Source organism: Podarcis liolepis (assembly GCF_965112155.1).
Source record: "Podarcis liolepis genome assembly, chromosome: 14".
NCBI classification, from domain to species: domain Eukaryota; kingdom Metazoa; phylum Chordata; class Lepidosauria; order Squamata; family Lacertidae; genus Podarcis; species Podarcis liolepis.
Window position 1 is genome coordinate 18,407,533 of NC_139569.1, and position 22,175 is coordinate 18,429,707.

General features: G+C 46.3%; 1 protein-coding gene across 3 annotated transcripts in view; it reads left to right on the forward strand.

Annotated features, from left to right (window-relative positions):
- The first annotated feature begins 1,277 nt into the window (after positions 1-1,277).
- ABCA3 (ATP binding cassette subfamily A member 3) overlaps positions 1,278-22,175 on the forward strand; it is a 76,131-nt gene continuing 55,233 nt past the window's right edge. For 2 of the 3 annotated variants that reach the window (XR_014518833.1, XM_083473600.1), the window contains exon 1: positions 1,278-1,412. The gene's annotated coding sequence lies outside the window, so the exon portion shown is untranslated. Of the gene's footprint in view, positions 1,413-5,638; positions 5,859-22,175 lie in introns of those variants that run through there. The other variant, XM_083473601.1, reaches the window with a different exon arrangement.

Sequence of the window (22,175 nt, forward strand, 5' to 3'; positions counted from 1 at the left end):
CCTAGGTCTTGATGACCATTAGGGGCGCTAGTGAGCTATCTTTCAACGCTCTATGAAAAATTGCAGGTGAAAACTTTATTACCCAGTATCTGCGATTATAGTTTATTTTAATAAGCTTGGTGCCGAATGATTTTTGTTCCACTGGCATGTCATAGGGCTAGATTATCCATATTATTGCTGCAGCCTGCAGAGGATATCCGTCTCCTCTGTACAGCCTGCACAACTACTAAAAGGGTGATCAGTCATATAAAACTGCTGTTTAAAGCGCAAGAGCGGGGCAATTCAGTTCTCCCCCGCCCCCGTCAGTTGGTAATCTTAGGATTGGCTGCGGGTGGAGGAAAGAGAACGAGTGAACGACTTTACATTGTTGCAAATGGAACTCTTATTTCCTAGGCTTGCCATACGTCAGGAAAATTCCTGACATGTCCTGGTTTGTGGGTGCAAAAAAATTGTTTTTTTGGGGGGAATTGCCGAATAGGCAAAATGTCTGGGTAAACCCGGATGTATGGCAATGTGTGATGGAAAAAGCAGTGGAAACAGCTCCACAATTTTAAAACCAAGTTTTTTGGGGGTCTTCCTACAAAAAGCTCAACAACTTTGCGCGTGTCAGGAATTTTATTCTTTCCTATGCAAATTGCAAGCCAAAATAAAGGGGTGGGATCCAACTAAGGACTACAGACTCGTGTTTGTCCACCGCTCCCTGCATTTAAGGGCACATGCTGCCGCTCTGTTTGGTGCTTAATAAATAATAAATAATTCACAAAGCACAAGTGGGTCACTGGTAACAGATTTTTTAAAACATGGAATTTCCCCGGGAAAGGGTAAATCCGGATTAAAAATTGTGTGTGTGTGTGTGACGGGGGAGAGATCTTTCCCTGCCAACGACGACGTGGACGCTGCAAAAAAACTGCATGTATAATGAGCGCCCATCTCATAATAAACCCACTAATTTCTATGGCCAGTCAGCTTTCACAAGGTGCTTTGGGTCCAAAACCCAGTTGGGTTTAAACCTGCGACCTTTTGCATGCGAAACCGTTGCTCTGCAAGCTTTGCTCAAGAAGTCCTTCTCTTCTGAGGGTGGGGATTTGCGGGGTGTCCCCAAAACTCCTACAGACGTGCCTCTTCGAGCTCTTCTGCGGCAGATCCCCTTGCGGAGAGCAACCCAAAGGGGCGGAGCAGACGGGAAGGAGAAGACTGCGCCCCAGCACCTCTGACCCCTCCTTCCCCACCCTCTCCAGCCTCCTCCCCTCTCGGCGCGTCACGGGAGGCGGCGCCCGGGCGCATCAGCTGGCAACGAGCGGCCGCCTCCCCGGCCTGAGCCAACAGAGCCAGGATGGCAACGGTGCCGGCAGCTTCCGGAGCCGGTAAAGGGGAGTCGTCGCCTGCGGGACCCCGAGAGCTGTGTTAAGAAGGTAAGGGGCGCCGGCCCACCGTCCGCCTTTCCTCCCAGTGACTGCGCCCCAGCCAGCGATGCAGCCTCCCCCGGCGTCCCAGGCACAGCCGCTCCCAGGCGGCCTGCCTTGCCTCTGCCTTGCTTAGATAACCTTGCCCGGCCTCGATCCCACCTGCTTCTTCCTTTCCTTTGCTTGTGTGTGCGCGCCCCTCACCGGGTTTTGCAGCTGCTGTGATTTTCCCTTTGTTCTGCTGTTATATGTTTGTGTGTGTGTGGCTTTTGTAATACGCCGATCTTGAAAGCTCTTGAATTCCCATAAAGAGGAATTCGCCTTTTCACTCTCCATCCAGGACTGAGGCTGTGTGCTGTATATCAAAAGGAAAGACCCCTCCCGTTCCCCGCACTTCTGCTCCCCCCTACCCGTTTTGAAAACCCACCTTGCGTTGCCAGCATACAAAGGGCTTCCCAAAATGCTCTTCCTCCTCGCCTCCCTCCTTTCCCCTAGGTAATTTCTGTTTCCTGCCTGCCCGCCCTCCTACGAGACATCTCAATTTCCGTGGAGCACCGCTTTCCTCCTCTGTGCTTTGTTCGTGTTTTCTCCTGCTGCCCAGAACCCCCCCCCCGGTGTATTGAGGGGGTGCAGAAGTGGTCGTCGGCGTGCAAGTTCTCCCCTCTCCCCCTCCCCCACGGGCGCCCTCGCTTTCAAAGAGAGGTGGTGTATGTTCTAAGCAGCGCATGAATCATGCACCCTTCCCTATGACGTCACACCCTCCTCTGCTGGTGAGAACCTCATCCAGGGATGGGGTGTCGACCCAGTTCCTTGCTACCCAGGCAGGACCTTGGGGGAATTGGCTTAGGCTCCCTCTGTCTAGATTCAGGTAGGATGGCGGGGCCTGCCTTGCTCTGACACAAAGGCAGGGGGAAGCCAGAGGGCCTGTAAAGCCAGCTGGTGAATCTGCTCCGGCTGTTGGGGCTGGGGCTGGCCTGTGCCAGAGGGCCAAAGACTTTGGCTTGGATTGTAAACAAAGCAGTTTCCCGACTTGCAGTGCAGGCTGGTGTATATGGGCAAGTGGGGCAGTGCCCCAGCGGCCTCATTGTGCTCTCAGCCAGCCTCTGCCTGCCTGCCTTCATCCTTGCCACAGGGCTAGGGGTAGCACTAGGTGTCAGTTTCCGCTCCTTTCCCCCCTAATTTTTTTTGGGGGGGGAGGCTGCAAGGATCAAACCATAATATCCTGTAAGAAAATATGACTTAATATAAAATTACAACATTCCCTTCCAGAAAATTCAAAACCTACTTGAATTTGCATTCACGGGAATTATTTTATTGACAATATTTGTACAGGGCAACCAGTTTCCCCAGAATTTATTTATATGTTCACTTGCAGTTCTTAGACTGCAGCTATATGTTCACTTGCAGTTCTTAGCTGTTCTTTCCAAGAAGGGAGTAATGCAACTTTCAAGTTTTGAGCCATTAACATCTTTGCAGCTGGTAACAGATAAGATGTGAGTTCAAAGGGAATTATTCTTCTTTCTTGGTGTCAGTGTTGCACTTTCTGCCTCTCCAGTCCCACCAGTTCATCACCGAATGTAGCTCTGCTGAGGAAGATCTCTGGCCTTCGTCTTTTTTTGAATAGAGGTATAATTCCAGTTCTGTCTTTGATATTTGTTTTGGATGGGAGGAGAATATCTCTTCTGTAAGGAAGGATTCTCCAGGAGGTGGAATAGCTGGACTGTGTAAGGTACGTGCTGGAGAAGTTTTATTCAGGCCATAACTCTTGTGAAGAAGGACCATCACTCATCCCTGGCAGCTTCCATGAAAAAAGATGTCACAACAGCAGTTGATGAGACGGACTTTTCTCTGCCTTGGAGCTGCTAGACAGATTTGACAGTCCTTGGACAAATAGTCTGAGCTGCTATGAACAGCTTCCTGTGTCCCTAGAGTTCTGCCTGGACCTCTTAAGGTCAGGTGGTTGGCCACGATGGCTGCTTCAGATGGGAGCAGTTGGGTGTTATAATGGCAACAGAGTGAGAGGAATAGACTGGGTCACAGTGTCCATCTAGCTCACTGTCCTCCCTGGCAGCAGTTCTCCATCTCTGGCAGAGGTTTTCCACAACTTGACTGCAGGCCAGGTGCATCCCTATTGGCCTCTCTAGTCCACTGGCCTTTCTAAAACTTAAGTAACTACCAGGATTTGAACCTGGGACTTCCCTGCATGCAACGTAAGTTCTCTACCACTGAGCTATGGTCTTTGGGGGTGGGGTGGCAAGGTTCGGTGGTAGAGCATTTGCTTTGCATGCAGACGGTCCCAGGTTCAATCCCTGGCATCTCCAAATAGGGCAGGGAATGTTCCCTGCCTGAAACCCTGGAGAGTTGCTGCCAGTCAGTGCAGACAGTCCTAAGCTAGATGGACCAATGGTCTGTATACAGCTTTCTACATTCCTTTCTCCAGGTCTTTTTGTTCAGATCTTTCAGTAGGGGCATAACTATTTTTTATTCCAACTAGGCTTGTGTAGGAGAAGTTTTTTGGGGAAATGGGTCCCATGTTTCCTGACGATATTCTTCCACTCATTTCAGTGGGGATTTGCAAAGCAGAACTTCCAAGTGGATCAGCTCCTGTGTTAGCAGGAAATGTAGCCTTTTTCTTCTTCTTTTGCGCTTTGGGCCCTGGAATGTTTTGTGCTGGTTGCCTTAATATCTATAATGCTAGGGCTCAGTTCACATCAGTGAATGACTCCAAAGAGCCTGTGAAAAGCTCTTTTCTCACTGCTGAGTAACCAAAGCCTGCCCCTATTCATTGGAGATAATAGGCAGGGAGTCTGAGGGTGAAATTTCTAGACAGTTTTGAATTTCCATCGGTTTCCCTGTTTGGGAACCAACCATGATTCTTACCTGATTGTAGGTTTGGTGACAGTGGTGTTTTTGGTCCCCACTAGCATTTATTAGCTTCAAAGGAAACACACATGTATCAGGAATGGGGAATTGGTGGCTTTCCAGATGTTGTTTCTGCAACTCCCTTCATCTCAGGCCAGGACAGCCAATGGTCCTGTGTGTATGTGTATATGTCTGTCTATCTACCCATATGAACTTTGCTCCAGTCTGGTAATATTAGTTTGCACTTTGTCTCTCTTTATTTGAGTTTAAAATTCTAGACTGGAATAGCAGAGGTTATTGCAGAAAGCCCCCCACCCCCAGAACGGCTTATCTACCTTGTTTGTCTCCTGCTGCAAACAGAGAAAAGCTCTTTATTTACAAAATAGTGCAAGCCCTTGAGAGTCTGAGAACAAGGAGGGCATCAAAAGTAATTGCGTTTTTTAAAAAAATATTAATTCCTCTTTTTTGAATTTCAGGTGATATAGTTTCCATTCTCCCAGATTCATATAGAGATTTTGATTTCTGCCTGTCTCTGTGGACTTTTGCAATAGAGCAGATCCATACCATACATTTAAAGCACATAGACTTCCCCAAGGAATCCTGGGGACTTTAGTTTCACCCTCACAGAGCTACAGTCCCTAGCAGCCCTAACAAACTACAATTCCCAGAATTCTTTGGGGGAAGACCATGTGCTCTAAATGCATGGTGTATGCTCTGCCCCTAGTTTGTAGTGCAGATTGATTTGGATGTATGTGAGGGGGTTGTGCTTGATGGATTGTAGCCCTACCAAGCTCTATGGATCTAGGCTCCAGGTCGGACGCCTCTGTGAGGTTAGCAAATGGTTTGGGGTGGGGTGGAGAATGGATTGGCACACCCTGAAGGCTTCAGGTTGAGGAGGCCCACCCCCAGAGAGCCAACACTCTGTCTCTGGGTTCAGTGGCTTGCACAACTGAACAAACACTCCAGGAAATGTGAAGAGGGCGTTGATGAAAGGATCAATATTTTAACAGCTAGAAAATTGGGCTCTTAAGAGGGAACAAGTCCCTTGGGAATAAAAGAGAGCTTTTGTCAGGAGAGGAAGGCGGAACGTGGTGTTTAACTAAAGGTAACGCTGGGCCTCCTCCTTGTGGGATTCATTAGGATGCAATAGGTCTCTGAATGAGGTCACTGTCTCTCACACACAATGCGCTCTGAAATGTCAAGTGTCTTATGCCATCTGCACTCTTCCAGGCTCTTCCACACAGCCTTGGTTTCGTAATTTCCGATAAAACCCATCTCAAATGTGCCGCCTGGTCTGGAGCCGTGGTTTGCATTGGCGCTTATCATCACCACCATCTCCTCCTCCTCCTCTGGCACAATTTCACTTTTGCCTTTTTGCTGCAGGTTACTCCAGGGCGAGTTCTCTTGATACTGCAGTGCACAGTGGTTGGGGGAGGAGGAAATGTAGATTTCTGCAGTTTTACTTTGGAGTTCCGTCTGCTGCAAAAGCTCTTTCCTTGCGAGCAAGCTAGGCATGCAAAAGTGCAAGGAATAGAAGACTTCAAAGCCGCTGGAATGCAAAGCATCCCAGGGAGACCACAGAGAATTTTCCAGGTTGGTACTACAAATTGAAATAATAGGTCAGGAAATACTCATTTTGTAAAGAAGCTGCGCAAGGCAGTTAACCGGGTTTTTTTTTAATATATAAAAAAGCAAAATAAATCAGTTCCAACAACACTATAAAACAGTGGTGCCTCGCAAGACGAAATTAATCCGTTCCGCGAGTCTCTTCGTCTTGCGGTTTTTTCGTCTTGCGAAGCACGGCTATTAGCGGCTTAGCGGCTATTAACGGCTTAGCGGCTTTAAGAAAAAGGAAACAAACTCGCAAGACGTTTCGTCTTGCGAAGCAAGCCCATAGGGAAATTTGTCTTGCAGAACGACTCAAAAAACGGAAAACTCTTTCATCTTGCGCGTTTTTCGTCTTGCGAGGCATTCGTCTTGCGAGGTACCACTGAATTTCCAGAGAAGTAGCCATGCCAGTATGTGTAGCAAAAGCAACTAAAGAGTCTTGTGATGCTTTATTGACAAATTCATTATGGCATTAGTGAAGGGTCATTAACCTTTCTGGGCATGTTTGCAAACTGGAGAAGCTGTTGTGAGCACACCACCCACCCACCCACCCACCCACCCACCCACCAGGGAATGCCTCTCAGGGTACCTGTTCCATTGCAGGCACCACACTGGCAGCCCCTGGCATAAGCATTCATGAACTCAAGTCTAGCTCAGGTGCTTCTCTACCAGGCATTTAATGCAGAATTGCCATGCTTTGTCCACTCGTGTCTAACTTCCCAGTGGTTCTTCCAACTTTTCTTAGACTGCAGAAAGTCAACCCCCCACCTCACCCCCATCCTGAAGAATTGAAGGGTAATTCAATTTCCACAGATGTGGATGCCTTCAGCTCTATTTTTCTGTCGTTTTGTTTTAAGGGTGGGGTTTTGGTATGGGCAGGGACATATTGGGAAAGGGAAACTTTTGATATGGGCAGGGACATACTGGAAAAGTTAATCTATCACCACGCAGCCCACATTCCTTATAACACTTCTGGTGGGTAATGTTACGACATTTAAATAATCATTTAATTTAATAGTTGGTAATTGATCTTATCATTATAATTATCACTAAAACGCTTTTCCACTTTGGGTGTGTGTATGTATATATATATTGATGTCATGGGACCTTGTGGTGAAGGACAAGTAAGAAATTGAATAAATTCTTTGTCCAGGCCACTTCTGGATACAGGGGCCACAACATGAGAGGCATTTCAGCAGAGACTGGTCAGCCATTTCCCAGGGGTAGTGCAGTTGTACCATACCCTCCATTAAGATTGTGTGCAGGTAGCTTTCGGCTAGATGACCCCCAGAATCACTTCCAACTCAAATGCGATCATCAGCACTCTGAATTACACCTGGGAGCACATGGTAGATCTCTTAATGCTGATAAAACAAGCTTCTTCTTTTTTTAATATAATGGGTCCCTGTCAGTAATCTGACTGCCATATTCTGAACCAGCTGACGTCTCCAGATGCTGTTTGGGTATTTGCTGAAAGCATCATTCTGATACTCTGAAAAAGAAATGAGCCAGTGATGATAGAGCAGCGAACTGAATGTAAGGTCAAACCTGATTGCTGGGTTGTCTGCCCTCTGCCCCCCAGCTGTCTAGACCTGAGTTACATCCTTTAAAAATGCAGCGGTTGTGCTTGATGTCTTGTTTTGGAAATTATAGTATGCAGAGTGATAAATACAATTTCCCCTTACATACTACTAGTGGAAAGCACCTGGTGTGGCTCAGAAAGTGTCATTTGCTAGTTTCTAGGGCTGTGCACACCTGACTTAGGGTCCTGATCTGGAGCCATGGACTGGCCCAATCTGCATCTGGGTCAAATAATTATTGGGGGAGAGATGTTGTTTAATTAGGGTTTTTAAAAAACCCCATATGGAGGGTCTAACAGTTTCCAAACAAAAACAGAAACTGGTTTCTCCACCGGGGAACCTCATTGCCAAGTGGGGCAACAATATCTGAATGCATAGAGAATGGATGGACAGAGAGACAGGCAGGCAAACCACTTCCCAAAATACGTAATACTTAGGACCAATGGATGGGAATATTCTTTCAGGGTATGTTCACAGCAGAAAGAGACTCTTATATGCGCAGATGGAGCATACCTATGGGTGAGCACATGATCACGAGTGATGCAAGTCTGGAAACAGAATGATCTGCTCCTCCCTAGCAATAACATATTTAATACACCATGCCATTTGGTCCTGAGCGGCAAGCTCTTCGGTGTGAATTCCTGACCAGCCCATTTGATTCTGCAAGAGTTGTGACATTGATTCCAGTCATGTGGATGGGTCCTTTGAACACGTAGGAAGCTGTCTTATACTGAGTTAGACTATTGATCCATATAGCTCAGTATTGTCTACACGGACTGGCAGTGGCTGTCCAGGGGTTCAGGCATGGGACATTCTTCCAGCCCTACCTAGAGATGCCAGGAATTGAGCCTGAGACCTTCTGCATGTGAAGCAGCTGTTCTGCCACTGAACTATGGGCCTTCTCTACTGTGACATCAGTGATAGGTGATCTTGCCAGTAATAGGCAGGTGGAGGATATTCTTTTAAAAAGATCCTGGAAAACACCAGCAAATATGTTTGGGAAATTTCAGCAAGTTGTTACAGGTTTCCCTTAAGATCTCCTTCCCATTGGCCTTAGAACACCTCACCTACTTCTCAGCGCGACTGACAGTTTTAATCTCTTCCTCCTGCTGTCAGGAGATTTCCAGATACTACTTTTGGAGTGGCAATTATTCATTTGCTGTCCCTTTTAAACCACAGCTTGTGTGCGTGTGTTTGAGAGAGAGAGTGTGTGTTTGAGAGGTATGTCATTGCATAATAAGAGTGTTCAAGAGAACATTTTATTTCTTCCTGGATTTGTTCCCAATTTTATTCATAATGCAAGAGTGTAAGTTATACCAGACCTAGTGAATACCTTAAGGGAATGGAGGAAGATGTACAACTTATTTGTTGATAAACCCCTGAGATGTTCTATTCACAATCAAGCAGGACGTAAATCTTATTAATTGAATAAATCATCTTGATTTCCTTTTCTTTAGCCTGCCTGCCAGTCCCTGCGTACATGCAGTTATCACTCTAACTTTTCCGAGTTGCTGCACCAATGTTGTGAAGGGCACAAGTTGAAAAGTCCCCAGTCAAAATCTGGCTCAGAACCCATCTTCACCTACAGATTCACATCGCTAACATACCGCTTTAAACAGTCATGGCTTCCCCCAAAGAATCCTGGGAGCTCTGGTTTGTTTTACGGGTTCTGAGAGTTGTTGGGAGAAACACACACACCCCTTATTCCCCTCAGAAGAGCTATAGTCTGCAGGGTTCCCTAGGAAGAGGGGCTGGTTGTTAAACCCCCTCTGGGAATTGTAGCTCTGGGAGGGGAATAGAGATCTCCTAGCAACTCTCAGCACCTTTAACATTTTGGAAACCCCTGTATTGCCGAGCGTCTCCAACAGTAACCACACTGTGCCATTTTCTATTTAGCTACATCTTCCTCTTTTCTCACGTGGGCACTGGGAGTGCTTTCATTGCTTCTCACTCTGCTGGATCAGCCCAAAGGTCCCGTCTAGCCACAGCATCCTGTTTTCACAGTGGACCACCAGCTGCGCCAATGGAAAGCCTGCAAGCAAGACAACAGAGCTCTCTCACATGTGACTATCCTCGTGTTTCCGCTCAGGAGCGCAAAGCAGTACATGTGGTTCCAGGTCTGTGCAGAGAAGGCAGGGGCAGCTGGGTACACTTGTCCCGAACCTCAGAGGGGAAAAGTTAGCCGGGTGCCCCCGCCAGGGACCTGCTGGACTTCCGATGTCAGGCCAAGAATTAGACTCCCTCCTGGGGCCTCAAACAAGCTCTGCACAGGCCTGCGTGGTTTTCCCGTTTAATCATCACAACAGTCCTGTGAGGTAGGCTAGGCTGAGAGGCAGTGACTGGTCCAGGGTTCATGGCTCAGTGGGAATTGATTCTGGATCAGTTTGCAGTTCTTGCTGAACACTTTCCTTGGCGCCACTTTATTTGAAAAGTCTATTCCCTTTACAGTTTTGTGAGTACAATGGTACCTCGGGTTACAGATGCTTCAGGTTACAGACTCTGCTAACCCGGAAGTAGTACCTTGGGTTAAGAACTTTGCTTCAGGATGAGAACAGAAATCATGCGGCTGCGGCGTGGCAGCAGCAGGAGGCCCCATTAGCTAAAGTGGTATCTCAGGTTAAGAACAGTTTCAAGTTAAGAACGGACCTCTGGAACGAATTAAGTACTACTGTAATTATGTAGTGTGCTGTGTGGCTCTAAGTGAAATTTAAACAGAAGTAAAGATGGAAACTGATTTTGTTTTCCCCTGAGAGGGAGGGATTGGCCTCATCTTATCTTTGTTGACAGGTTATATGCAGATTTCTGTCATGCTCCAGAAACCTACAAAACCTGCTTGACCAGCAGGACAGAAAGAAATTGTGTCCTTAGTGGAAAATTCTGTCTGTCCATCCGTTCATTGCTGTTGCTTATCTCCAGCGTAATAGACCTTGATGATGGAGTGTTATGCTAGCAAACCCAACTCTGCTGGGGAGAGTTCACACAAAACTGGCTAAAGAGCTATCTCTGAACCAAAAGTCCTCCTCCTGCTTTTTATTCGTGCCACATACCAAAGCATGCAAGCTAAGCCTGGGATGGAGGGAACCTGTGACTCTCCATATATTTTTGGGAACTGCAACTCCTATCATCTGTGACCAGTGCCCACACTGGGGCTGATGGGAGTTGGAGTCGAACAAAATCTAGAGCACCACAGGTTGCCCATCTAGAGCTTTAGTCTCTGTAAACAAATGGATGTAAATAGATTCCAGATCTTAAGTCTCTCTCTATGGCAGATGTTGTGACTGTTCATCATTGCTTACATCTGGGGCGTTAACAGTCTCTGTCCCACACACTGTAATCATATAACTAATCCATCACTGTGGTCTGCAGGTGAGGGCTTCCTGCAAATGCCATCTTATCAGGACGTCTGCTCCACACAATGTAGTAGGAATTGGACGTTTAGTGTTGCGGTACTTGCCCTTGGAAAATTAGAGGCATGGAATTTTTCAGCAAATACTACATGCATTCCACAAGCCTTTTAAGTTGAGATCTTTCCAAGACTGCCTATATATTGGAATTGTTTTAAAGTTTATCTCCTGCTGTTTGCTGCCTGGGGCTCCTTTTAGGAGGAAGGGCAGGATATAAATTTAATACAGAAATAAATGATTTGGTGATAAAGGACAAACTGCCCCTGTTTTTAACCAAATTATTGTTAAGAGAGCCGGACGAGAGGGTTGGAGAGGGTGAGGGAGCCTGTACCTTTCCTAAGGACTTGGCTCTTTAGGCAGAAGGGGAAGTGTGTAACTACAGGGTCTGTTGCCGAAGACCAGAGAGGAAGTCTCTAGCAAAACCAGGGGAAATTGACTCTCTGCCTCTTATGTGGCAACCGCATGGCTCTTGACTCTCCCAAGCAGATGTGTTCTTAAAAGCAGAACAAAGAATCCCTGTTTTCCTTCTGTTCCAGAGATCTTGAGTACAATGTGTACTAACTTGTTGAAATTCCCCAGACATAAGTGACGTCCCTCCCATCATATTTGCTGGTGTTTTCAAGGGTCCCCCTGTAAAAGAATGTTTCTACCTCTTCTGCCTGCTTGCTGCTGGTGGTGGCAAGCTCATCTTACGCTGGTGTCCCAGTGCAGAAGGCCCAAAGCTCTGAGATAAGAGCACCTCCTTTGAGGTTTCTTCAGCAATCAAGTGGGTGTATACATTCTGTTAAATGAATGAACGCAGAAAGTCCTGGGTTCAACCCCTGGCATCTCCAAGGAAGAGAAGGGCTGCTGCCAGTCAGTGTGGATGGTACTAAGCCATATGAGCCCAGTGGTCTGACTCATTGTAAGGGCCGCTTTCTATGCTTGCACTGACCCCTCTTATCTGTGCCACATTAAATGCTCAAGGCCCGTGGGACCAAAAGGGGGAGGGAGCAAAATAACCCACGGTACACAAATGTTGCTAAATGACTCCGTTATTTTCTCCTTGATTGCTCTCGGTGCCTTGTTGAGAGGCTATCTGGCCTCAGGGTTGCCTTTGCCTTCCCAACCCCCAAAGCTTGACAGGAAGTGGTCCCGATGCTGCTAAAACAGGCAGAGACGAGGTTCCCATGATGCAAGGCTGTCTGGTGTAACCGTTCAGGTCAGAATCCCAGCCTCTCCAGACCTTACGGCTGCATCAAAGTGAGCTGAAACGCTGCCTTTTTTGCAGCCCCAGTTCCTATGGAAACGGTGCATCAGAAGAGCAAAGAACGTGGCGAGGGCTTTAAAGGAACCTCTTGTCTCTCCGCCAGCTGCTTTTGAACTTGCTTGCCCTCCTTGCAATGCGATAGCTTGGCAGCAGAGCTCATCTGTAGCCAGCCATGTGGCTGGGAACTCATATTTTGTGTTTTAATGTATTTTTATTGATTTTCAAGATAAGACTACAGATATGAAGAAGAAAAGGCATATAACCAAACGTTGGTGTAGCTGAGGATCTAATGCAGTATTGTTATATATAATAAATGTTCTCTCTCTTTTAAAAAGCTATTGTTTTGACTCAGCTGCACAGGTAACAGAGAGGAAGTGGGACAGTCATCAACAGTCTGTAGGCATAATCTATCATGTTCACACAGACTTGGCTATTTCTGGCTAAGAGATGTACATATTTTGATCCATGGTAGATTGAATGAAGTCCTTGCAGCTTTCATTTACCCTGTATCAGTCTGAATGCTATCTTTTCCAAGATTGCTATATAGACCAAATGCTGTGTGGAGAAATGGTCTAATTCCTTTCAGGGAACACATCTTTTGTGATTTATTTCTAGCGCAGAATAATACAGTGCTGTATGTCCTTATAGCAGCCTTTGGATTTCTAGCTATTGCATCAGTGTGTTACTGATGCTGAGAAAGCACAGTTTACAGATAATGTGAAGAGGCAAAGGTGAGCCCAGAGGATGGCTATGAAGGGCTTGTTGTTGTTTAGTCGTGTCCGACTCTTCGTGACCCCATGGACCAGAGCACGCCAGGGATTCCTGTCTTCCACTGCCTCCCGCAGTTTGGTCAGACTCATGCTGGTATCTTCGAGAACACTGTCCAACCATCTCGTCCTCTGTCGTCCCCTTCTCCTTGTGCCCTCCATCTTTCCCAACATCAGGGTCTTTTCCAGGGAGTCTTCTCTTCTCATGAGGTGGCCAAAGTATTGGAGCCTCAGCTTCACGATCTGTCCTTCCAGTGAGCACTCAGGGCTGATTTCCTTAAGAATGGAGAGGTTTGATCTTCTTGCAGTCCATGGGACTCTCAAGAGTCTCCTCCAGCGCCATAATTCAAAAGCATCAATTCTTCGGCGATCAGCCTTCTTTATGGTCCAGCTCTCACTTCCAAACATCACTATTGGGAAAACCATGGCTTTAACTATACGGACCTTTGTTGGCAAGGTGATGTGTCTGCTTTTTAGGATGCTGTCTAGGTGTGTCATCGCCTTTCTCCCAAGGAGCAGGCATCTTTTAATTTCGTGACTGCTGTCACCATCTGCAGTGATCATGGAGCCCATGAAAGTAAAATCTCTCACTGCCTCCATTTCTTCCCCTTCTATTTGCCAGGAGGTGATGGGCCCTATGAAGGGCTAAGGAGAGGTAAACTATTCAACATGTGCAGTGCACATGTGTCTCATTCCCAGTGGTGCCGTCAGGTCAGGACTTTGTGTCCTAATCCACAGGGGTTCCCACCACTGTAGTTAAGTGATGGCCCAAGCAAGGGGAGGCCAGTCATTCCCAGGGGGCAAGACAAGGGAAGATCAGCACCTTGGAGAGGGATCAAGGTATCGGTTTCAGGACCACAGCCGGTGAGTCTGCAGTTGAGACATAAAGTAGATGTTGTCTCAGCAATTCTGACAGATCTTTATCACATGATTAGGTATTCAATTGCTAGAAGCCCCAGCTTACCTCATGAATACTGAATACTTGGTCAGTTAAAGGGGCAGTACTTTTCCCTGCAACTGCTGGATCAGTAATGAGAATCTAGTGGCAGAGGGGTCTCATTGGGGAAGAAGATATGGGCTTCAGGATCCCCAGCTCCACAAGGGACAGACCAGGGAATGCGGATCCATCTCCTCCTTTAGGGCTGACAGAAATGGAAGACTTTGCCCATGAGAATTCGTGGTCAGGAGGCCATGGAACTCTGCAACAGAAGGTCAAATTTCATTCAGCATAATGAGCCCCCCAAACGTGAAGTTATACACATTACTTAAAAACATAACTATGTTTGGCAAGTAAGCGGTATATAAATCAATAAATAATAATACCTTCTAAAGAAGTAGGGTACCTAGCTGCAGCACTGCTCTTCTCTCTAGCCTGATCTGTCCCCACTGTGCCAGCTGGTGGGTCCATAACTCAGTAGTTGCCCACGTTTCAAGACATGGCATTTTTGGTTAAAGCAAGTGTGGGGAATCTCAAGCCCAGGTCCCAAATGCAGCCCTCCAAATCTCAACCCTCAGAACCCTCCCAGGCTCCTCACCAGTCCTGCTTTGAGCCTTTTCACTGGCTGGAGTGCATTTCCAAACTGCAATAATGCCTCTTGCTTGTTTGGATAGAGATTGGAGAAGTTTGTGTGTCTGTGTATGCCTGTGTAGAAACTTCTGACTACATGCAGAGGTGCATTACATACCCACAACAGCAGACCTGAGCATGACTGCTTTTATTCTAAAAGGCAAGTTTCTAGTCCTCAGTCCTGCAAAGGTTAGCTTGATGAAGAGACCTGCATGGGTGGTTCTCATTAAAATCTTAGGTGAGCTGCACAGGAAAGGATTCTAGCTATTAATACTGAGGGTTTTACATATCACTTAACCTCTCCTTGTTACTAGCAGAGCAGTTTATTTATGCAGAATAAACTTATGCATGTTTATGTGCATAATGAATCAAGGTAACAGAACTCAGGGCATAATCCGGGTTGCTTTCTTATGCATGCCTTTTGAGCCTCAGATGCGATGTTAATTGTGTGAATTCCATTAATGTGCAGCGGCTGTGGGGGACGGGAGGAGCAGAATCGGAACCATAGAGGAGGGAGAGTCTATCCCTTCCACCCTGTGCCACAGTCCTGGTAAAAATGGCATCCCTCTTTGCATTGAGAGGAAGCCTCCATTGTGGAAATCTTGCTTATTTGACTCCTGTTGTCATCAGGGGTGGAGCTGTTCCTGTGATTCTACAACCAGGGTGCTGCCACAGAAAAGGCTCTTTTGTGCATGGATAGCTGCTCTTTCTGCTTTTGCTTCTTTGCCATGGGAATCTCTTTGTAGATCAAATCAATTCAGGCTGCAAAAACCTGCAAAGTGTTGTCTTTTGAAGTGGGTGGATTTGTCTGTTTCAGTTTCTCATTTTTCCAATCTTAAGTAGAGTTTTCTACATTTCCACATTGGTTTGCAGTATAAAATAAAGTCCTTATGAAATTTCACCAGCATTATAGTATTAATTTATACACACACACACACACATACACACACACACACATTTTCCCCCCAAACCAGTTTTTCCTACTGTAATGCTATTTAGCATGTTATTTTCACAGATACATGCATTTTTATGCACTCTTTACCCCCATTCTGTGCATATTTGTACCCTTTACTTAGCTGGAGAACTGCATTACAAAATTCAGGTAAGTGCAAATTTCAAAGAATGTCTGTGTTTCAGCTAGTGTGTTGTTTCGGAAAGTGAAAATTAAATAGGTTCACCAGTAAGTGCAAATAATTAAATTTCTTTCCCCCTTCCTAATTATGTCTAAAACAGGGGATGGGATGCATTTTTGTGCACGCTGCTTTCAGCATTTGGATAAATGTGAATTTTAAAGCATGGCTGTGTTTCAATTCGTGTTTTGTTTCAGGAAATGTGGATTCGGTAGGTTTGCCTTTAAATGCAAACTGAATCAAATTCCTCCTTCATCCCTTGTTGCCTCTGTAGCATCCTTGTCTTGCGAAAGATCAGAGATGGTGCTTTGTTAGCCTTTCATTGATTTGTCTGGTTTTCTTCGATGCTATAAGCCTGGGCCTCTGGTGGTTTGAGGCTTAAAGTGAGATTATGGCGGTTTTGTCTCTGGAAGCCCATCTCTTTGATGAGGGCGTTCTTGGTTTTCAGACAAGGAAAAGGTAACATTAAGGCTTCTTGTCGGTTCATGGGTACCCGCTTAAATCAATAAGAGGAAAGCTGCCCTTTGTGTTGTGGAAGGAGGATAGCAGAATTGTCTGATGTTGCGGGGGGGGGGGGGAGGCTGGGCAAGCTGCTATTCCTTTATTTCCCTTTAAGTTGGCAACTTCTCTTCATGCAGCAAAGATGAGGCTATTTTGGTTTTGGGAAACAGGTAAAGAGGGGAAAATGCATGAGCAAGATAAAGGAACTCTCTCACTCATGTTTTACAGCACCATTCCATTTCTTATGAGAACTCCAGAAATAGCTGTGCTGAGATCTGGAATATGGGTGGGGGGTCTCAGCCCTCCAAGACTTTCTATCTGGTCCTTGGGAATCTCCTGAGGCCACACCTCCTCCCTAGCCACACCCCTTTGTCCCAGGCCATACCTGTCCCAAGCCCTGCTTTGCCCTCCTTGTGTGTTCTTGCCTGGCTGGACTGTTTCCTTGCACTCTGATCATGCCTCTTGCCTCCCTGGTTAGAGGAGAGAAAGGGATGTGTGTAGGAACTAGCCTACTGTACAGAGGCAGTATTTGTGGCTCTGCATATGTTTGCCTCTGGCCCCACCCACCACTACCACGTAGCCCCTGGGTTGCCCAAAAGGGGATGTAGTCCTCAGGGTGATCAAAATTCTCCATCCCTGATCTGTAATGTTGAACTTAGTGCCAGTCTACTTGTTTAGAGAAATTGCACTGAAGAATTGATGCTTTTGAATTATGGTGCTGGAGGAGACTCTTGAGAGTCCCATAGACTGCAAGAAGATCAAACCTATCCATTCTGAAGGAAATCAGCCCTGAGTGCTCACTGGAAAGACAGATCGTGAAGCTGAGGCTCCAATACTTTGGCCACCTCATGAGAAGACTCCCTGGAAAAGACCCTGATGTTGGGAAAGATGGAGGGCACAAGGAGAAGGGGATGACAGAGGACAAGATGGTTGGACAGTGTTCTCGAAGATACCAGCATGAGTCTGACCAAACTGCAGGAGGAGTGCCTGGAGTGCTCTGGTCCATGGGGTCACGAAGAGTCGGACAGGACTAAACAGCTAAACAACAACAACAACAAAGTCCTCCCAAGACCAGACCATTTCAGATGGTTGGGGGTGCATGCTTTAATACTTTCCTGTAACCATGTTTTTAAAAAGAAAGAAAATAAATCCTTCTTGAATGCTGAAAACCAAAAGGCCAGGGGCTGGATCTTCTGTCCTGGGGATTTCCCCCCAAAAGGTAAAAACAGTCCCAGGGCAAGGGGGAGTCAGAATGGGACTGTAACTTTTGGGAAAAGGCGGGTTTGACTTCCCCCCTTTTCCACCTTGATGCTGCTTATTTGCACCACAAGGGGACAAAATCCTGTTTACTATAGGGGTAGCATTTGGCTCAGAAGATGCTGTTGGTCTGCATCTGCATTTGGCTTCCTTCAGGGTTCCACTTTATCCCTAAATCAGTGCCTGGAAGTGGCCATGGGCTGGGTAAGGGCCAATAAATTGAACAGAGGAACAAGACAGAGGAACTGTTGTTTAGCCATGCCCCATGAACCCCTCAGAAGTTCAACCTTAAAAACTCTGGTGAATTTGAGAGGGATGTTGTCACTCAGCAGCATGGCTCAAAGTGAGATGATAGTGAAGCCAAACTAAATTATGTCTGCCTGAAAAGAAGTGGGATGATATCCTCATCACACCTCAATCATGAAAATGAACCACTGGATCGACTTCAAAATGGCCGCCCCTTGAACTCTCTCAACATACCAGCCAAGTCTACATCAGAAGGTGCTTTAGGCCTCACATCCCTTCCTGGCCTTGCGATCTTGAGCATCATCTTCATTGTATTCCCTGCTTAGAAAATAATTTCTATTTATTGCTCTTTTAGTTTTTCTATCCCTTTTTGTTGGTGAAAAAATAATGTGGGCAGGGTGAAGCTTGCCTCTGGCACACCTCAGGCGACTGTATCAGTTTCCGACTGGTTAATGACCTGCAAACCCAGCAAAGTCCTTAGGATTTATAACCCCTTAAGTACTTGTTACGCAAGAGCCTTAGAATTATATTCTGGGAAAATAAACACTGTACTCAACCCACAGTATGCTGAAACATAACAGCTGCGAAATGGAAAAATTATTTACCCCAAATGTCTTCAGGAAGATTATGGAAGTCGTTGTGATTTATAGTGAGGGACCAAAGCATTTGACTTTCATAGACCATAAAATAGCTATACTGGGGTCAGGAAAGGTTCTGGTATTAAAAATGAGAAACAATCAAAATTAAAAACTTTGCAACCTGTCAGTGCTGGCAAATGTAGTGCATGGGTGCTAAACATTACCTGTTTCGTTTATCCCAGTCTCCTGCTCCACCGCACAGTCATTTTGAAAGTATAGTCGAACTTCAAAATAATAGATAAAATACTGCTGAGCAGATGCAAAGTTTTAAAGGCTGCTGTTACCACAGAGCTTTTCCCATTGGTGTTACTTCAACCAGGTTTTCATCCCTCAGTGGCTCTTCCCTTAAACCTTTTGTAATATTGCTCTTATTGGCAATATGTGTCACCTGAGCGGGTGTTACATCCATGCTGCAGATTTGCGGTCTGGTAAGACAAAATTGCATTGCATGATTACAGTACATTATTTAGCCTTGCTTAATTGCAACACAATGTCACAGGCTTCTGGGCTAGGGTTCAAAGTACTCTGCTTTGTAGACATCTGGTCCAATTTAGACCAGTTAGTTGCACAGGTATTGCCAGCGCACATGGCTTTGCTTGAGCCCTTGCCATTCTAAAAACTGTGTTCTGCCTTTCACCCGGGATCTGTTATCTGTCCCACCACTCCGGAAAGGTGCACTTTCAAAGGGATCCTGACTGGTGCTGCCTTTCCAAATTTCGTATTGCTAGGAAGTAGCACTTTAGCTGTTCTCAGCTGAGCTGACCCAGGCAGCATAAATAATAAGATAAATGTTGGACTTTGTTCAAACAGCCTCTTGTTGCTTATTATGCTATTTAGCACTAACCTTGCAGATGCAAGAACTATCTGGGTAAGTTATTTGCATTGAAATTCTACCCATTCTGTGCAGACTCTGCTAATTCTCCAGTATGTACTGTTTGGATGAGTGAAGATCAGCAAGGAATTAGACTACTGGGCTCTACCAGATTCTCACAGTTTTGGGTTGGAATTCAATCCTATCCTGGCAAATTCAGGTCACATCATGCATTTAAAGCACTATCATATGTCTTTAAACAGTCATGGCTTCCCCTAAAGAATTCTGGGAGCCGTAGTTTGTTAAGGGCGCTGAAAGTTGCTAGGCCACACTTCACTCCCAGAGCTATAATTCAATTGGTTGTTAAACCACTCTGGAAACTGGAGCTCCAGGAGGGGCATAGGGATTCCCCAACAACTCTCAGCACCCTTAATAAACTACAGCTCCCATAATTCTTTAGGGGGAGCCATGACAGTTTAAAGTTGACTCATAGTGCTTTAGAAGTTTGGTATGAATGTACTCTCAAACCGCACACTTAAAACAAATACAGTGGTACCTCGGGTTAAGTACTTAATTCGTTCCGGAGGTCTGTTTTTAACCTGAAACCGTTCTTAACCTGAAGCACCACTTTAGCTAATGGGGCCTCCTGCTGCCACCGTGCCGCTGGAGCCCGATTTCTGTTCTCATCCTGAAGCAAAGTTCTTAACCCGAGGTAATATTTCTGGGTTAGTGGAGTCTGTAACCCGAAGCGTATGTAACCTGAAGCGTATGTAACCTGAAGCGTATGTAACCCGAGGTACCACTGTATGGAGCTCTTGTGAAAGAACCCTGCTCGTCTAAAAGACTGGATTTTGTGCAAAAAGGAAAATGATGGGGAGATGTACTAGACAGGGATAAGACTTGCTTGATGCAACATCATCTGCTCTCCTTACAAGCAAATTGGGATGCCTGCTCATTAAACAGGTTGTCTGGAAGTGACCTTTAGCCCAGTGGCAGCAGACGCTGCTTTGCAGGCCAAAGATCCCAGAACAGGTAGGGGGTAATGGCTGCTTCTAGAACAGACAGCACTGGAGGTGGGCCAATGCAGCTTCCTTTGTTCCTGTCACCAAGGGGCCTGTCACAGACCACGAGTCCTGAGTGTGTTGCTAAATCGGTACAACCAGCACCAGCGGCGTAGCTAGCCGCTCAGGCACCCGGAGCATCGTGTGCACCTTCTACCCAGGGGCGGGACAAGCCACCCATTGAGCAGGGTGCACTGGGGCAGGGCGCGCTGCATCGAGCTTCGTCACCCCCCCCCCAGCTGTAGGGTGGCTGAGGGAGAGGCAGTGGGCAGATGCAAGCCCCACGCTGCTGTTTGGGGCAGCATGGAGCCTGCAGGTGCCCAAGCCACTGTGTTACATAGCCCATAGCCATTTTGTCACCCCCTTCAGGGTGGTGACACCCAGGGCGGCTCGCACCCACCGCACCCCCCTTCCTACACCACTATACACCACCTGAGAACTTCCTGCCGCAAAGCATTTTACAGTAGTACCTCAGGTTAAGAACTTAATTCATTCCGGAGGTCCGTTCTTAACCTGAAACTGTTCTTAACCTGAGGTACCACTAATGGGCCCTCCTGCTGCCGCTGTGCCGCCACCGCACAATTTCTGTTCCCATCCTGAAGCAAAGTTCTTAACCCAAGGTACTATTTCTGGGTTAGCAGTCTGTAACCTGAAGTGTCTGTAACCTGAAGCACCTGTAACCCGAGGTATAATGTTCTAGGTGTTGCAAAGAGCATTTTCTGGTCTGCAGGACACTACACAGGTGAAGATAGAGATGTTGTTTGGAGCCTATTCTGCCCAAGCCCTGGGCTGTCTCCTCTCACTCAGAAGGAAGTTCTTAGCCTATTGTGTTTCTTCCCTCTTCAGTAAGCTGCCCTAAGCTGACTTGAAAGACAAGAGGGCGGTTTCTGTTGTTATGGAAAGGCGTAGGAGGTTTCTTTTCTTCTTACAACAGATAATTAAGAATTCAAAATAATACTTGGGTTATTGTAGTGCATAGGATCATAGGAAGCTGCCTTATACTGAGTCAGACAATTGGTCCATCAACTCAGTGTTGTGTGCACTGACTGGCAGCATCTCTACTGGGGTGCAGGCAGGAGACATTCTCCCAATCCTACCTGGAGATGCTGGGGATTGAACCTGGGACCTTGTGCATGCAAGGCGGAGGCTCTGTCACTGAGCTGCAACTCTTTCCCCCTGTGATGCTGGTGTTAGATGAGCTGGCCACTAGTAGGCAGGCTGAGGATGTAGCAACACATGGGCCAATGCCAGTATGTAATTTGTAAAATAATATTTATATACCTCTGTATCATAAAAATATATCATTGTGGTCTACAACGTATAGTTCCTACACACTCCGTGATGTGGCTTTGGGGCCCACAAGAGATTTCCTTGCTTCAGGTACCTTTTTAGGGAGCGAGATGTTTTCATCTGTTGGGTCTCTTGTTATTTATTTTTGAAACTGTTGCTGACCTTTACCTTTGATGGCTGTTTGTTGTTGCCTCCAGACATGGAGTCTAGTTGTGGAAAGATGCGTTTTGTGGAGCTTTGTGCCGTCTGTCTCTCAGGCCGTTGGAGTTTATACGTCCTCTTATTATTGGTTCTGTAAAGTGTTTTTCATTTTGCCTGCACAGTACAGAAGAAAGGAGCCTGTGCTTAAATCAAAGCCCATGGTAATAGAATTCCACTTTATTTCCCTTTTCAATAAATATAGAAGACACAGACACATGCAAAATAAAAAATGGTACAAATGTATTCTGTGGTGGGATGAATGTATGGTGTGCTTTGATCCTGATCAATGTAGCATCTGGAATGACTGGACTGAATGTCTCCCTTCCCCTTGACCTTTTGAGTGCAGCCTTTTAGACAGCATCCCAGATCAGAAGTTCTCAGACTTATAGATTTCCCTACATTGCCCTGTTCTGCCTGGTTCACCAGCTGCAACCTTTCTTGGACTGAGAGCATTTAGCCTCAGAGATTCATTCTCTAATAATTTCTCAGGTACTGTAATGCACTCTTCATGGGACTTCCCTGGATGATATTCTAGAAGTTGGAGATACTGCAGAATGCGATTTCCAAGTTACAGTACTGCACTGTGCAGCAAATGGAGAT